Source organism: Lemur catta, chromosome 23 (genome assembly GCF_020740605.2).
Source record: "Lemur catta isolate mLemCat1 chromosome 23, mLemCat1.pri, whole genome shotgun sequence".
Classification (NCBI taxonomy): Eukaryota; Metazoa; Chordata; class Mammalia; order Primates; family Lemuridae; genus Lemur; species Lemur catta.
In genome coordinates this window covers 20,859,271-20,877,844 of record NC_059150.1, presented here as the reverse complement: position 1 = coordinate 20,877,844, position 18,574 = coordinate 20,859,271, and positions in this window count along the sequence as shown.

The window sequence follows — 18,574 nt, the reverse complement described above, 5'->3', positions numbered from 1 at the left end:
GAATAGGCACTTGCTGCTTGGAGCCATTGACTTGGCAAGCGTAAGGGACAGAGGGTGCTGAGGGGCAGGGTGAGAAAGGACACAGGGAGGGAGGCTTCACAAAACAGCTACACACAATTTTCAGGGTAGGTAAAAGTTGAGAAGATTCATTTTTTAAATTTTGGCTTAAATCTAAACTTTATAAAGAATAGAGGACATTTCTATTAAAGGCCAGGAGTTATCGGCAGTGCACTCTAAGAGGGTAAAGAGAAGGCCAGGAAGAGCTGGCAACGTACGTGCAAGGCTCACACAAACAGTAGCCATTCTGTGCTCCTGCTATAAAACTGCCAAGACAAACCAGAATCTTGACCAGGTGATTCGAGCCAAGGAAAGTATCAAAGGGTACTTAATGTCCTCAACCTCATGTGTACCTCCTGCGAGGCCAGGGCTTAGTGCTTTCCCAAAATGATCTTTAGATTCACAGAAGCAACACATGCAACCTTCTGTCAACAAATAGAGCCATGAAAATAGCATTGGCTTTTATGCCCACTGGCCCATGTCCTCAAAAAATCAGCATGGAACTAAAAGAAAACAAGCCCTACGCCAAAAAAATTAAGTAACAGGCTTTTGACACACTTGATGACTTTCCCTATATTGTATGTTTTTAAGAGAGGAATCTGTGTTTGTTCATAAAAATTTCTCACTGTTTTCCAACAATAAAAGATAAATTCTTAAACATGTGGTATATTCATTTAATGGAATATTTACAATCTTTAAAATGCATAATGACATGGAAAGATTTTTGATATATTGTCAAAAAGGAACTACTATAAACTAGTGAAGTGTGTTAAATTATATATTGTTTAAAAGGGTAAAACCATGAGTCTCATACAGATACAAAGTAAACACATGTCGAAGACTTCTGTTTAACTCATTATTATTTATTTAATGAGGGAAACAAGCAGATGTTACAACCAATTCATAGGAGAAATTAAAGAGCCACAAATTTAGGTGGAGCAAATGAATAGTGAGATAAATTTCCAAATGGACACAAAACTAGATTTTTCCTGAGAACAGACAGAAGCCATTTGAAGGTCTAGAGGTAAGAATTATGTTCATTTGCAGTAATTTGTCAGTTATCTACAAAATACAGACTTGAAAAATAACCTAATTAAAGATGAAGGTCCATATCCCGATAGCAGTGTTTCTCAATCTTTTTTTCATTCTTACCTTCCTAAGGAGATGTTTTAGACATTTTCACATAATCCATCCCATACCACTCCCAAAGGAAATATTAAGGAATAAGATTTTTGGAGGTAGACTTGAACTTTGGAGTGCCACAAGCCATTATAATAGCTAAGATTTTTTTTTTCTGCCCCTTAAGTTCCAATTTTTGTCCTTTTTGGGGCGATTGAGAATCCATGCCCATTAGGACAGACAAACCCCAGAAGTTCCACTCCTCCATTGTAAGGATATCTAATCTCTCTGTAGCCTACTTCAAAGTCTTAAGTTACCTCTTATAACACAATGATGTCATTTTTAAAAAAAACACTGTGTGTGTGTGTGTGTGTGTGTGTGTGTCTTAAAGTTTATACCAGCGGTCAGCAAACTACAGCTTGCAGGCTACATCTCACCTGCTCATTTTTGTAAACACGGTTTTATCAGCGACACACAGCCACACACATTGTCTTACCGTGGGTGGCTGCTTTCACATCACAACAGCAGTTGCGTGGTTGCGACAGAGACCTCAGGGCCAACAAAGCCTCAAATATTTACTATGTGTCCACTGACAGAAAAGGTTTGCCAACCTCTAGATTACAGTAAACCATCGATAGAAATTGTGTCAGGTTAATAGGAAAATGAATTATTGTTCTCTAAAAAAAAATCTGTATTCCTTATAAATGTTTTACTTCTTAATGGGACAGAAACTTTTAAAAATTATTCATTGCACATCAATTGTATGCAAAGCACTTGAGGAACAGAAGTATACAATGTGGTTCCTGCCTTTTTTAAAGCGTTTAATCTAAAGTTTCTGAGATGAAGTGGTGTGTTTGCTATCACAGACTTGTTGCATTCTTTTACTGAAGTCAACTAAAAATAGAAGTGGATAGGAACCACTAGAGGGAAAAAAGATAGTATTAGTAAACACGAGCCAGGTCAATGTCAATTTCTAGGTTAAATTTTGGCCTTCTGAGCCTTAAATATTAAAGGAAAATCAGATTAAATAGTCTGTTATGACTACAATATTTGCTTCAAGTTATAAAAATAATAAGAGAAAAAAAAGAATGTGCTTGCTCTCAACCTCTAGAGAACAATGTATTTTCTCTTCATTCAGATTTTATACTCGCTGAGGTCATGAAATTCAAAGTTATCCTAAAAACCACTCTGGGATGTCTTCTAGAGTTATAATATTTCAGAACTTAAGCTGCCCTGAGTCTCACAAATCTCTAACCTTTTCCTATAAGGTTTCCTAAGCTTCCTATAAGGTTCAAGATATTGTAACTTAACAGAGCAACTCAACACGTGTGGCATTCTGTTCAGTCCATTCTCTCAGCTCCCAGAAACTTACCTTCCCAGGGACCTTATCTCTGAACAGTTTCTTTAATACCTGAATGACATCTATGTTTCCCTAGAAGTTGTTCTTTGTAATATAGGACTCTTAGATATTCAAAACTATCGAGACCCAGACAAATGATTTTTCTCATTGTTTCATTCTAGGAATTTGAGAATAGGGGCCTCCAATCCAGGATGTTTACAGAATAATAATTTTACCATTTGTAAGGTAAACAGGTAGATACATAAATGAATGAGTCTGTGAGCAATCAAAAAATATAAAATTTTTTTGGTTGAAAATTCTCCAGGAAGTAAGTAGAAGACTACTAATGTTAAATCCAAATCAACTCAACAATCATTTGAAGACCTAATATATCAGCCTTTCCCAGCCATGTCATCATAACACACTAATGTGCTCCAATCAATTGTGAGGTCTGTCTCCAATAATCCATCACTAATAAAAGTTAAAGTACTGAGGTTCACAAGTTATTTACAGTTTTCAGAAATTAAAACTGACTCAAGGTGATCCCTATAATAACCACTTTCCCTCACTTGCCTTCTAGTGCAAGTTACTGAATGAGCAAGAAGGAAGAGTTCAAGGTCAGCAATGTGGACACTCCCCTCAGAGGTGTCTGGCATGGGAACAAATCTGTCAGCTGTACCATGGTGTAAAAATGAGGTTCAGACTCGTAGCCAAATAGAAAGAATCAATGGGGAGAGAGAAAAAAGGAGGAAGAAAGGAACACAGAGGAGAAGGGAGGGGTGTGAAGAAGGAGGAGAAGAACAACAATTTGGGGAATGAGAAAGCAGGAGGAATAAGAGTCCAAAGAAAGAACAAGCAGAAACCGGGAGAGAGTGGTGTCATGCGAACCAGGGAGCAAAGTCCCGAAAAGAAGGTTGTAGTCACTGAAAAGCAGAGAGAAGTATAAATGCACCTAGACTTAAGAAATATAAAAATCTGGAAATCAGCAACTATATCTCACTTCTTTTTCATCCTGTTAAATAAATGTTGATGTTCAAGAAAGAAAGAAAGGAAGGAAGGAAGGAAGGAAGGAAGGAAGGAAGGAAGGAAGGAAGGAAGGTGTGGTGGACGGTGTCAATTGTCGCTGAGAAATTAGTAACATTGCTGATGTGGGACAATCAGATGCCCCTAGGCTGGCATTGAAGCCTGAACTGAAGAGTTCTAGGAGAGGAAGCAGGAAAAGCATCTGTGGATGCCTCCTCTCTAAAAGACAGAAAGACCCCGTGGTGCTCAGAGAGGACACTGAGCAGAGCAGGCACTTTTACAGACTGGAGAGACCTAAGCATTTGCATAGCCACCAGGCAAACAAACAGAAAAGGAGAGGTTGAAAATATCATATAGAGAGGAAATACTCAATGGGACCAGGTTCTATTCCTAGAAAGGGCAGAATGGGATAGGATTGTGAACAAGGTTTTTTTTTTTTTGAAATAGAGTCTCACTCTGTTGCCCAGGTTAGAGTGCCATGGCGTCAGCCTAACTCACAGCAACCTCAAACTCCTGGGCCCAAGGGATCCTCCTGCCTCAGCCTCCCGAGTAGCTGGGACTACAGGCATGCACCACCATGCCCGGCTAATTTTTTCTATATATTTTTAGTTGTCTGGTTAATTTCTTTCTATTTTTTTCAGTAGAGATGGGGTCTCGCTCTTGCTCAGGCTGGCCTCGAACTCCTGACCTTGAGGGATCCTCCCGCCTCGGCCTCCCAGAGTGCTAGGATTACAGGCATGAGCCACCGCGCCCGGCCGTGAACAAGGTTTGATCTTGAATAGGAAAAGGCACACCTCTTGCTCCGAAACAAGAAGGGAGGAAATAAAAAGGGGGGCATTTGGAGGGCAATTTCTTGTGGACATACAGCCAAAGGATGCACATCCTATGGACTCGCAGGAAGGACATATCAGCATACAGGGAAGGGGACAAGGTGGGACACGGGTGGCTACTGTAGAAAATGGGAGAGGAGGATGAACAAAAACAGGTAACATTATTGCTCAGTCCCAGCTGCCCGCAGCACTCACCCTCAAGGCCCTGAGTACACTTTCCAGAAGAAAGAAAGGAGAAGCCAGCCCAGACATCTGAGAGGGAGTGGCCATGGAAGTGGGAAGCGACTGCATTATCATAGAAGTCACAGCAAGGAACACGTAACAGAAAGACCGAATGGGGAAAAGATGGAGCTGATCGGTAGAATCCAAGCTACAAAGCCCTGTGAATGATAAACAGAGAGAAAAGTCCACTAGATTTGGCAACAAGGAAGCCATTAACCACTAAGTGAGCTTTTCCATACTGGTAAGGATTAAACCAGATTTCATGGAGTGGAAGTAAGGAGTTAAATACAGTTATGGGAGCACTGCACAGTTTTAGGAATTTTAGATGTGAACATAGTATGAGATAGGGGTACCAGTTTGAGGAGATGGAATATTTTGTACAAGAGAGAAAACTGAACATATATGTGTATGTTTGTGTGTATATGTTTGAGTGTGTATGCGTGTGTTGAATGCCAATGTAACTCAGCAACTCTCCTACCTTACAGGATTATTGTAAGAATTAAATGAAAACAGTTTATGAACTGAAAAGTACCATACTAAGTGTTAATATTTTCAATGTACACAGATTCTCATTTATTGAATGTATAAAACATTATGTGTCTTACCATTCAAAATTCCATTTAGTGTTTTATGTGAATGACTCACGAGTCAATAAAATTTATCTTCAGGATTCTCTCCTCATAGCCACTAAAATTCCTGACAACTCTGAAAGATGAAATCTCCAGACGAACTGAAACCAGGAGTTGCCATCTCAGAACTTGAGCAGAGAAAAATGCAAAAATTACATTAAGCTGATTTCTGTGGTCCTCATACACTCGCAGGTATCGGGGACAAAATACTGACTTTAGGGATTAGCTTGCTTTTTCTTCCTGGCTTTGGAATCTGTTGTTAATTTAGTGAAACATCTATTTCTTCTAGGCGAGACCCAGGTATACCTTAGGTCAAGTTTCAAAGGCAAGTCTTTTATCACACCTCTGACAGCTGGAAAAGGACATGTGTAAAATGCAATTATCAGAACAAAAACAGTGTGTTTTGCTTTGGGCTCTTTGGCTTGAGGTTTCCTTCACATTTGAAAAATCACTAAGGAGCTAAAAAGTTTGTAGCTAACAGCTTGCAATTAAATTGTGTATTGGCCAAAACAAGTAAAAAACCATTAATTGGTAGGATTGCATTACACTCTAAGACTTTGTAAGAGTAGATTCTCAAACTATCAACACTCGATATGAAATTAGTGGGTCTTTGGCACAGAACAATCTTCCCATTTTGCTGCTGCTTTATATGTTTGGGAATAAGTAATTTAGCCTATCTGAATGTTAATTTCTTCATATAAAATGGAGATAATTATAGTCTTGTCTCTTAAAGATGGGGATATGCTCTGAAAAATGCATTGTTTGGCAATTCTGTCATCGTGCAAATTTCACCAAGTGTGAAACTCACAAACCTAAAAGATACAACTCACTACACGCCTAGGCTATCTGGTATAGCCTATTGCTCCTAGGTTACAACCCTGTACGTCAAGTTACTGTTCTGAACACTGTAGGCAATTGTAATTCAATGTAAGTATTTATGTGCCTATATGTATATAAACCAGAGAAAAGGTACAGTCAAAATATGATATAAAAGATAAAAAACGGTACAGCTATATGGGGCACTTACCATGAACGGAGCTTGCAGGACTGGAAGTTGGTCTGGGTGAGTCGGTGAGTGAATGTGAAGGCCTAGGAGTGTTCACTACTGTAGACTTTATAAACACTTTGTAGAGTACACTTAGACTACACTCAATTTATAGAAAAAATTGTCTTCCTTCAGCAATAAATTAACTTTAGCTCACTGTAACTTTTTTACTTTATAAACTTTTTAAATTTTTTAAACTTTTTGACTGTTTCATAATGCACTTAGCATTACACATTGTACAGCTGTACAAAAATATTTTCTTTCTTTATATCCTTACTTTATAAGCTTTTTTCTATTTTTAAATTTTTTTCTTATTTTTCACTTTTTAAACTATTTTGTTAAAAACTAAGATGCAAACACATACATTAGGCTAGGCCTACACAGGGTCAGGATCATTAAAATATCACTTGGCAATAGGAATTTTTCAGCTTCATTATAGTCTGATAGGACCACGATCCCGTGTGGTCTATCTTTGACTGAAATGTTGTTATGTGGCATAAGACTGTATCTTGTAAAGATAAACATTTGTGCCTTCATTGGGCACAGTAAGCATTGGACATATTATCTTGTGTTTATGAGCCTTGGACATTCAAGAGATGATATTACTAAAATAGCCTTCCCATCTGTTAAACATTGAAAAACTGCCGCTCAGAAGTTAGTTATGGGTTTTGAAACAGAGAATCTGTGGAAAATTTGGAATTAGAACCCAGGCCACCAAAAAGTAAAAGGGGATACACGATAGACTCTTAATGCAGGTCCCTTTGAGAGGAGGTTGGGACAAGACAGAATTTGGAAGATGAAAGATTGAATGTTATTTTAATGCGTTTGTCATCACTTTGAAAATGCATCAGTTTTTGTAAATGTTGAAAGCATTTTTATAAACATTTACAAATAAATTTAAATAATTCATGTCTTTTTACTCATTTTAGTACAACCAATGTATAGTTTGTTAAAGTTGCACCTTTGGAACCATACATAAAGATAATTTATTTAAATCCTTATTAGTTTAAGTGAGGCAGCTTCAAATTGGAAGCCTTACATAAAACTATAAAATGCAATCCTTGGCTCTCTCATATTTCCCCACATCTAGTGAATTTCCTGGGCTGTCACCAAAAAAAATCTAGTTTGAGTGAAAAGATGCTTACTAAGGAACAAGGAGAATCCTCTGCCAGTCTTACATAAGAATCGCTTTGGCAGCAAATCTTCCAAGCCACCCTTGTCATATGCTGCTATCTGCCAAAGACATGAACAGCGCGGCAGACACGGGAAGAGGAATGAGTCACGGGTAATACCTGCCACATACATCATCCTCAAGGTAAATGCATGTCATGAGATAAGGCCACAGAGTCCCAAAATAGTCTCAGCCTGTCACTTGGTACCCAAAATAATTACTCAAGAAGCAGTTCTTTCTAAAGGGACAAATTACCCATCAGCATAAAATAACACTGTCATGAGATTAATGGAGAATGTCTTTTTTAAAAACAATTTCCTGGTAATAACTCTGACATGAAAATTATAAATTAAAATTACATCAGCGAAAGGGAGTCAAGAATTGTTTTCTAAATCTCTTCTCAGTTCCAGTCTTGGTTTGAAAGAACTTCCACAGAAAGCTGGTCAAGAGACTCCACGGGAATCAAATGCCAGGAAAACTGAGAAGCAGGTGCCTTAGAAAGACCAAAGACGGGGGTGGAGGGGGTCCCCTGGGGAGAAGCCAGGAGAAGAAGCCCCACGGTTCAGGTTCTCGTGCACATGCCTGGTGGAGAGACACATCCTGTGACAGAGCACGTTAAAGGGATGACTGGACACAAAACTTTCAATGTAGGTCAGGATCAACTAACCTGAAGTTTGCAAGGTGCGTTAGTTTCCTAGGACTACCGTAAAAAAATTGACACAAACTGGGTGAATTCAAACAGTAGAAATCTATTGTCTTAAAGTTCTGGAAGCTAGAAATCCAAAATCAAGGTGTCCGCAGGGTTGGTGACTTCTGGAGGTTCTGAGAGAGAACCTGTCCTCTGCCTCTCCTGTAGCTTCTGGTGGCTGCTGGCAGCTCTTGGCGTGCTTTGGCTTGTAGGTGCATCACTTCAGCCTTTGCTTCCACTGTCACTTGGTGTCCTCTCCCTGTGTCTATCCAAATTTCCCTCTTTATATAAGGACACGAGTCATTGGATCAACATTCATTATAATACATACAGTATGATCTTGTCTTCACTTGATTACATCTGGAAAAGACTATTTCTAAATAAGATTATATTCACGAGTACCAAGGTAAGGATTTCAACATCTATTTGGGGGGAAACGTAATGTAACTCACAACACTAAGTCTCTCAGAAGCATCCTAGCCATTCATTACCAGAATGATCTGGAACCTTCTGTCACAATGTCAGGAAAACATAGAATGTTAAAGCTAAAAGCAACCTTAGCAATCTCCAAACCTAACCATCTTACTTCATAGATGATTAATAGATCTTTCCACAGCAGCAATTTGCAATCAACCTCAGTATTGAGACCCAAGGTACAATCCATGGGGAGGGATGAGGCAAGTAAACTGCTATTTTTTTAAAAGTACTAACTACTGAGGATGATTCCCAGCACAAAAAAGCTAAAAACCTCCATTCTAAAGAGTTGCTTTGGTGGGCAAAGATTGTATGTTGCACCCATGCACTTCAAGTTTCACAGAATTGCAATAGAGGTTTTCAAGGGACAGTTTTAACTCCCACCCCTTCAGCTGTCTTTATTTATTGTTTTGCCTTTTTTTAGATGTAGCAGTTCTTCAGCCTGCTCTAAACAGTAGAGAAATGGGGGAAACAACAGAAAGGGGGAATTGAGAGAAATATAAAAATGGCATAGTAGAGCACAACTTCAAACAAGGTGGCTTAGCCAGGGTTGAAATGGAGATCGAAGAAAATGCGTAAGAGGAAGAATCAAAGGAAAATCATTCCCATGCTCCACTGAAGACCCTACCCAGACACAACATGACTGTCCTCAGTCCTTTACCTTCCAGCAGGAGAAAAAGAGACATGATGTATAAGTTATAAACAAAGGGATCAAGGACAAGATAGACACAGGCATATGTCAGATGCCTACAATATGCCAGGAAACATGCTAGACCTGGAAGAAATATCTCATTTCATCATCACAATCTCATGTGTTAGGGCCCCATTTCACAGTAGAGGACATTGAGGATAAGAGTCTCTGAGTATTTTGCCCATTGTTACACTGCTAGTTCTTGATGGAGCTACGGTAAAACCCAGGACTCTCTGACTTAAGATAACTCCTAGCCAAAAGAAAAGTAGAAGGGAAGAAAAAGGTCAAAAACCTTGTTTCAAGTTGTTTCTTAGAAATGGGAAACTCATGTGTTTGGGGATAAAAAAATTTTTTATGAGAAATGGAAAAATAGGATTTGGGTGCTGTTTTGATTAATGTCTTGAAACTCTGTATGAGAACAGTGTAAGGAAATGAATAAAACTATCTGTGGACTAGTTTAATGGAAGGTGGAAGGCTGAAAAACCAACCACAGGGGGCTTCTCCGACATTCAAGACTAAAAAATTTTGACGGGACAGAACATAACCAGGTGAGAGACACACTCTTTGTTTTCATAGTTCATTTTATCCATTTTAAGATGGAGACTGCAGAGCTTTGGTCCCGGGTGGGAGCAGGGCCTGAGCTTCCAGCAGGGCAGGACCGTGATGCTGTGTTTTCTACGTGGCATCAGCACAGAGTGAGTGCCCGCCCACATTCCAACTACAGGGGCCACAGAATTACCTCCAAATGAGGGAAGGTGTTTTGGAGGATCATTAAGTGTTCATTCAGTGTGTACAAGTCAGCTGCAATCACAGACAGCTGTAAATGGAAAAGAAAAACAATCCTGGCTGTTATACTTACTTGTCTTAGTGTGAGTCATCTGATTGGAGACGGATAGCTTTGTAGATGCAATCCAAGTTTATTTGGTATGATGAAATCTTTCTAAATAGAGTTATTTCTTCACTTGTTACAGTTGCCATAAAGACCTTCTTAGGGAGAAAGGAAGTCTTTTCAAACTTGACTTTCCTCAGTGGAGTAGCTTGTTAAGCACATTCTGAATGCTTGGACTTCATGTCCTGTCTCTTAACTGATGACCAATCCCGATGATTTGCCTTAAGTTTATTCTTAAAAGTGAGAGGTGTACCTCTCACCTAAATTCATCAACAGTGGCGAGCTGTCTTTGTCTTCTTTTCAGCTAATCTGTAACTCAAAGCCACTCCCATTCTACAGCTACCCAGGCATTCATTCCTAACCCTGAGTTCCAGACTTCTACCTGAAGATGCCCGGTAGACATCTCTACAAGCTGGGCCCAAAGGCACTTCACAGGCACCGGAGCAAGCTGATTAGGAGCCCACTCCTTAGTGCCAGATAAATCTGGGTTCAAGTCCCAGCGTTGCCCCTGCTTGTTAGGAGACTTTAGCTGCTGCCTCCTCTCTAAGCTTCAGTTTCCAAATCTACAGAATGGGAATAATACAGTACCTGCTTTATAAGGTGGTTGTGAGAATTAACGTAAAATATTCACAGAGAGTGCCTGGTAAATGCTCCGTAAATAACGAACATTATGAAACATAAAACTGAACCCCGTATCTCCCCCTGCAAGCCTGTGCTTCTCAGCCTGTTCCATCCTTCTAAACTCCTTCCTTTCCATCCACACTACATCCAATGGGTCACTAAGTCCTGTTCATCTCTGCTCTTTTATTTTCTCATTTTCTGGAATATGGAAAAAGAATAACTATATGAAACTATAAAGAAATATTTTTTTTTTCCAAAATAGAGTCTGGCAAATTAAATAGGGTAACAGGAAAGACCTGAGTTGTACCTTTGCCCCCCCCCCACCTGAGACACAACTGTAGCAAAGTAGCTATGATTAAAGTTATCTACTCTAGAGCCAACGCCAGCTCTGCCTCCTGAAGGCTATTAACCTTGAGCAAATTACTTTAATTCTCTGTGACTTGGTTTCCTCATCTGTAAGATGGGGATAATAGTATAACTTGGGTTGTTTTAAGGATAAAGTTAATAGATATAAAATACTTAGAAGAGGCTGGGCACTTTGGCTCATGACTGTAATCCCAGCACTTTGGGAGGCTAAGGCAGGAAGTTTGGTTTGAGATCAGCCTGGGCAATATAGTGAGACCCCATCTCTACAAAAACATTTAAAAATTAGCCAGGTGTGATGGTGTGCACCTGTAGTCCCAGCTACTTGGGAGGCTAAGGCAGGAGGATTGCTTGAGCCCAGGAGTTGGAGGTTGCAGTGAGGTATAATATGATCATGCCACTGCACTCCAGCCTGGATGACAGAGCGAGACCTTGTCTCTAAACATAAATAAATAAATACTTACAAGAATTCCTGGCACATAGTAAGCACTCGATAAATATTAGTTGTCATTTTTATAGTGCTTTGTGAGGATCAAATGAGACATTTGTAATCTGTGAAAGTAATAAAAGTTGATATTATTACATCAGTAATAAAAAGGAAAATGATATATTCTTCAAACTAGATTATTTTCTACTTGACAAGTATTTATGGGGCTCTTTTGACATACTGTCTTGAATTTAAACTCAGCTATAAAAGATAAATGCTATGTTTTGAAATTCCGGTAACAGCACTTAATAAAAATGTTTAAATCATTTATCGTCTTATATTAGCCAATATATATGTATAGACTCATTATTTTGTAATCTAATGCTCTCTAAATTGACCACATTTGAGTAAAAATCACATTAGACTGATAACAAGAGTCCAGGGTTCAAATTTCCGCCCTGCCATAAATAAGCTGAATATCTTTAGGCAAGTTACTCAGCCTCTGAAAACCTCAGATCAGTTTTCTTCTACGTAAAATTACCAGGTGGAAGAAGATAATCTGTAAGGCCACATCCAATTATGAAATTCCATGAGTTGCAGGTTAGGATAAACATCATTATCTTTGTTTTCTTCGGGATACATTTTAAAGGGCTTGCCTGAAGTCAGACATTTGGAATTTCAAACCAACAGAAAATACCATTCTTCCAGATCTCAGACTAGGACCTTCAGTTCAGTGAATCTCTAGTTTTTCAAATCAAGATGCCATAGAATTCCTCTACTATGTAAAAATATTGGAAATAAAGACAATTGAGGAAAAATAAACTCCACAATTCTTAGCAAGCTGACACCACATAAAAATGCTTTTCCAGGCTAAAAGATACCTTTACTACCTTGGTGAAAGCAAGATCAAAAAAATTTCCAAAGGCAGATAAAGCCAATTCACCCTATTCATATAGCCTGAAACCAACAAACTGGTTTGGCTGCTCACCTGCATTGGTCTCATTACTGCCCAATTCTAAGAAAACTGCAATGACAAGGATTCTATGATTCTACCTGTGCCCCACCAATGTACTTAACACTACCTGGCAAAGGACAGCAGAAGGGACAGCATGTTGGCAGATGAGAGAAATGAACATCAAGCGTTGTAAAGTCAGTTGTTTTCTTAGTGGTTACATTAATATCAGACAAAGTAGAATTGAAGACAAGGAATATTAGCAAAGACAAAGAGGGACATACTATGATGATAAGTGGGTCAACTCATTAAGAACATATGGCAATCTTAAATATGTATGCACCTAATAACAGAGCTTCAAAATATATGAAACAAAAATTCATAGAACTGAAGATAAAAAGAGACAAATCCATAGAGTTGAGATTTTAAACATTCTTCCTTCCATCATTAATACAAATAGAGAGGATCAATAAGGATATTAAAGATGTGGCCAACATTAACAACCAATTTGATCTATTAGATATTTATATTAATATAACATAATAACCAACAACTGCATAAAATACTTTTTTTCAAATGCATATGGAATAATTATTTAGAAGGACCGTTGATGAAGCATATGTCAAATCTCAAAAATTTCAAAGAAGTTAATTATACAGAGTATTTCTCTGACTATAACAGAATTAAATTAGAAACTAGTTAACCAAAGATAAATGGGAAACCCCAGAAATTGGGAATTAAGAAACCTATTTCAAAATAATCCATAAACTGAAGAAACAATCTAAATGTAAATTGGAAAATATTTCAAGCAAAATGCTAATAAAATCAAAATTTGTTAGAGGCAACCAAAATTGCACTTAGATGGCAATTTCTAGCTTTGAATACTTATGTTAGAAAAGAAGAAACATTTAAAAATAATAATCTAAGCTTCTACATAAAGAAACTGAGGGGAAAGCTAATTAAATTTAAATTAATTAGCAAAAATAAAATATTAAAGAATGGAAAACAATAAAATGGAAAAAAAAAAGCAATAGAAAAAATCAAAAGGCCAAAAGCTGGATCTTTGAAAATGTATTTTAAAAGGGATAAACCCTGTGATCAAGACTTACCAAGAAAGAAAAAGACTGGAAAAAAACTCACAAATTACCAATATGAGGAGTAGAATACAGACATTACTACAGACTCCATAGACCTCAAAAGAATAAGAAAAGAATACCATAAAGAACTTTATGTCAGCCAGGTGTGGTGGCTCACACCTGTAATCCTAGCTCTCTGGGAGGCCGAGGCGGGTGAATCGTTTGAGCTCAGGAGTTCAAGACCAGCCTGAGCACGAGCGAGACCCTGTCTCTACTAAAAAATAGAAAGAAATTAGCTGGACAACTAAAAATGTATATATATGTAAAAATTAGCCGGACATGGTGGCACATACCTATAGTCCCAGCTACTTGGGAGGCTGAAGCAGGAGGATCACTTGAGCCCAAGAGTTTGAGGTTGCTGTGAGCTAGACTGACAAAAAAAAAAAGAACTTTGTGCCAATAAATTTACCATCTTGGATAAAATAGGAAAAGTCCACTAAAAACACAAATTATGAAAAATGGTACATGAACTAATAAAATATTTGATGAGCCCTATAACTGTGAAAGAGATTTAGCTTATCATTTAAATTTTCCCACTAAGAAACCTCAAGGGCAAGATGATTTCATTGATGATTTCTTCCAAGAAATAAAGGAAGAATGAATACCAATTTTAAACATACTCTTTCATAAAATAAAGAAGGAGGAAACTTCTTAACACATTTTATGAGGCCAGGATAAACCTGACACTAAAACCTGACAAGGACATTACAAAAAAAAAAAGTATGTACCAATAACTCTCTTGAATATAAATACAAAAATTCTTAACATAATGCTAGCAAACCAAATCTAGTTATATAAAGAGCATAATACATCATGACCCAGTAGGCTCTTTCCTCCCAATGCAAAATTACCAATCTAAAGTCAGTCAATGTGTCAACTGAAATTAAGGCTGTTGAGACAGAAATAATTTGACAAAGGTTTATTGGAAGGCAAATGTGAGGCTTAACCCTGGAGGACACATCAACAAAGCTGGGAGTGTTTCAGAGTCTGTTATAAGTTGAAAGGCTTTTGTAAGTGAGTTTAAGAGAAGGGAGGGGGATTCCTCATACAGAAGTTGTCCATTTTCATTGGAGTTTTTTAAAATACAGAGGTTACAATCATTGTATACGGATTACAACAGACAGGCTAAAATGTCTACATATGAGACAATCCGTAAAACTGTAGGATTCAGAAACACATCAGCTTCCTTTTCAGTGTCAGTAGGTTATGCATTAATCGGTATGTCAACAATCTGAGGAACTCATGACAAGACCTTATTCAGGAACAGGATGTCTCCTGGAATCACAAGACCTTCCCAAAGGAGGTTAATTTGTAAGCCAGTTTTCTTTTAAAGTAAACTATCAAGATTATCATTTCCCCCCTCCTCTTGGATCAAAATCTTCTCCCGGAAGCATTGATGATCAAGCTCTGCTTAAGTTAGAGTGATAGATGTTCTTCATTTCTTGGTGGTGAGAAGGCTTATTCCCAGGAAGTCATGTCTCCTGCTGGGCAAAAAGAACCTTGTTATTGCAGGCAGTCCAGACTGCTAGCAACATGGGGTGGGTCATGACACAAGGCTACACGCTGTTCTCCTGCATAATGAGTCACCCCTGTCACTGGGTGACCATTATTTTGGCCTTAGCCATTGATCTAAAACAAGCAGAAATACAAATCATGAATAACTTAATAGCCAGGAAAATAACAACTATGTTTATGATTATAATAATAACAACTACAACACCAAAACAAAATAAGGAACTTAGTCCAGAGGGTAACCAACCAAACAAGTCATTCATTTATAGCTGCTGTTGCTTGTTGAATCATTTCTAGCCATCAGAATTTCATAATTTTGGTTTTCTTAGAAATAAAGCAACAAGAGATATATAGGACTAATAATTTGAATAGTGGAAAAAATACACATGAGGATTATAATCAAACGATTAATTTGTATGCCAGAACAGAAAAAAAATAACCTATTCCATTAGGGAGCCAACTAAAAACATCATGAAGAAAATTAAATCCAGCTTCTTCTTTAGAGACTTGTTGTAACCAGGAAATAATCCAGTATTCAGTTTAAATTATAGGCAAATTTTAAAAAACAACTCAAAAACAACGGTCAGGGCTAGAATCTAATAACAGGTGTGCTAAAGTTTTCTATCGAAACATAATTTTTCTCTCTCCAGTCCCCCTTATCTACCAAAGAGAAATCATAGTGAGCCAATTTATTTGCAATATAATTCTTGGTTTTATTATACTTGGCTTGATTATTTGCATAAAGTGCAAGAATAGTGATTGGCCATATATGCTCCTTTTAGTTGGCTTTGCTGGGACTTTTTCATAAGGGATTTCAGATTAGACTTTTAAAAGCCTCTTGAGACAAGGAACTCAAGCCAAGGATTCACCGTCAGATTGTGTCTGTATTAACGGCACAAACTGGGTAAATTGCTCTCTTCTTGAGGTCCTCAAAATAACTTGAGGTTCTTGGGCCTGCCCAAAAGTGATATTCTTTACTTATCACAAGTTTAGGAACCCTGTAAGGGAACCATGTGGACAAGGTACCCAGCCAGTCTTTTTCCAAGTCTATCGGCTTTATCAAGTCAATCTCAATCCCTCAAAGCCATCTTGTCATATTTGAAAATATGACAGTTCAGTCAAAGCATTGGTGAAATAACCAGTGTTTCCAATGTGTTATGTGTCCTATTACTAAAAAAAAAAAGATTCTTATTGAACTTATGCAAATAACTATTTTGCCATAAAATAAGAGTACCTATGAATAGTTTTCAAATTCTGGGAAATTCAGGTAGAGAGAAAAAAGGTAAATGTTTCAGTTTTGTTCACAAAATGATAGTTTACCCAATTGCTTTAAGATATCAACAGCTCAAAAGAAAAAAGTTGTCTTGACTCTGGAAAACAAAATATAAAAAGAATTAACAATATTTCAAAGAAAAATTCATTAAAAAATTATCACTTTAGTCCTCCATCAGTTCAGTCCCATGAAACTCTTGCTCTGCTTGGTGTTGGGTTAACAATCTTCTTGAACATGTAAGTTTTTTATTAGAGTTTTGGAAGTTTTTACCTAGTCCATTGATCTTAAAGTTATCAGGAATCTGGGTTTAAGAGTACATGTTAGAGTATTTTCCATGAAAAGCAATTTTGGACTGTAGCTGATTGCAAATGATTTTAGAGAGGAATTCTGAACAATAACTGTGGATGACAAAAACCTAGACTAGCCATGGTTAAAATCTGATGAAACTTCCCAATTGGCAAGGAAATTTAGTTATTTCTATTACATGCAGCATTTTAAGATAACAACCAGAATCATAACTGACAGCATCACATGAGGACTCTCAGACTTTTATAAATTTCATATAATCTTTAGAATATTCACATTAATAATATATCCATACAAATATAACTTTAGAAAAGATTTAACATAACAGCCAAACTTATGACTGACAACATATTAAATTTTTATGAATTATATTAGTTGTGGAATATTTATATCAATAATATACCCATAAAGATAACTGAAAGACATTTTATGATGTCTCCCGTACAATTTAGCAAATACGTCTAATCATTTAATATCGCTACAAAATAAAAGATATATTCTTTGAGGTTCTCCAGATGCCCAACTGAAAAATCTCAAAGTTAATTTTAGGCCCAAAAGATTTAATTTAGGATTTCAATACTGGGGAAACCTGCCAAAGACATCAAATGGCTCAAAACACTTCATCAAAGCAGAATCATAGGTAATAGTTATTCATCTAACCAGAGTGATAATCAAAAGATTTCAAAGGCAATACAGAAAGTTACATGAATGTAACAACCTTAACCCTTTTAAATCTTTTTTCCTAAGTAAGCAAAAAATCTGTAAAGCAACACAAAAATTATCTTGATAAAACATAAAATCTTTGCTTTTTAGGCCAGTTACCAAAAAGGCAAAGAAAACTCTCCTACTGTATGATTGCAAGACCAAAGCCATTTTGTGGTTCTTTGTAAATTATATATATCCCTACTGTATTACCCAATAATTCTACTCCTAGGAATTTGCCCAGGACAAATGAAAACAAAGATTTTTATAAGAATGTTCATAGTAGCTTTATTCATAATAGCCAAAAACTAGAAACAATCAAAACATCCATCAATAGGAGAAAGGTTAAACAAATTGTGATAAAATCATACAATCAGATCCTGCATAGAAATAAGAAAGAATGGGCCGGGCGCGGTGGCTCACGCCTGTAATCCTAGCCCTCTGGGAGGCCAAGGCAGGTGGATCGCTCAAGGTCAGGAGTTCGAGACCAGCCTGAGCGAGACCTCGTCTCTAATAAAAATAGAAATAAAAATTATCTGGACAACTAAAAATATATATAGAAAAAAATGAGCCGGGCATGGTGGCGCATGCCTGTAGTCCCTGCTACTCGGGAGGCTGAGGCAGTAGGATTGCTTCAGCCCAGGAGTTTGAGGTTGCTGTGAGCTAGGCTGACGCCAGGGCACTCACTCTAGCCTGGGCAACAAAGTGAGACTTTGTCTCAAAAAAAAAAGAAATAAGAAAGAATGAATTAATGATACTCATAAAATCCTGAATGAACCCGAAAAATCTCAAAAACATTTTATTGAGCATAAGAATACAGGCATAAAAGGATATTCCATTTATAGCAAGTTCAAGAGTAGGATAAACTAATAGAAACCAGAACAGTGGTTAGGAGGTTAGGGAAGGAATTTACTGCAAAGCCATGGGAGGAAATTTACAGGTTGATGGAAATGCTACATCTTTATAGGCATGCTGGTCACAGGCACTACATTTGTCAAAGCCCATCAAACTGTACAGTTAAGATCTGTGTACTTCACACACTAATAAATAAAAATCTAGCATTTTCAAATACTTTATTTTATGTGAAATATAAAGCAGGCATGCC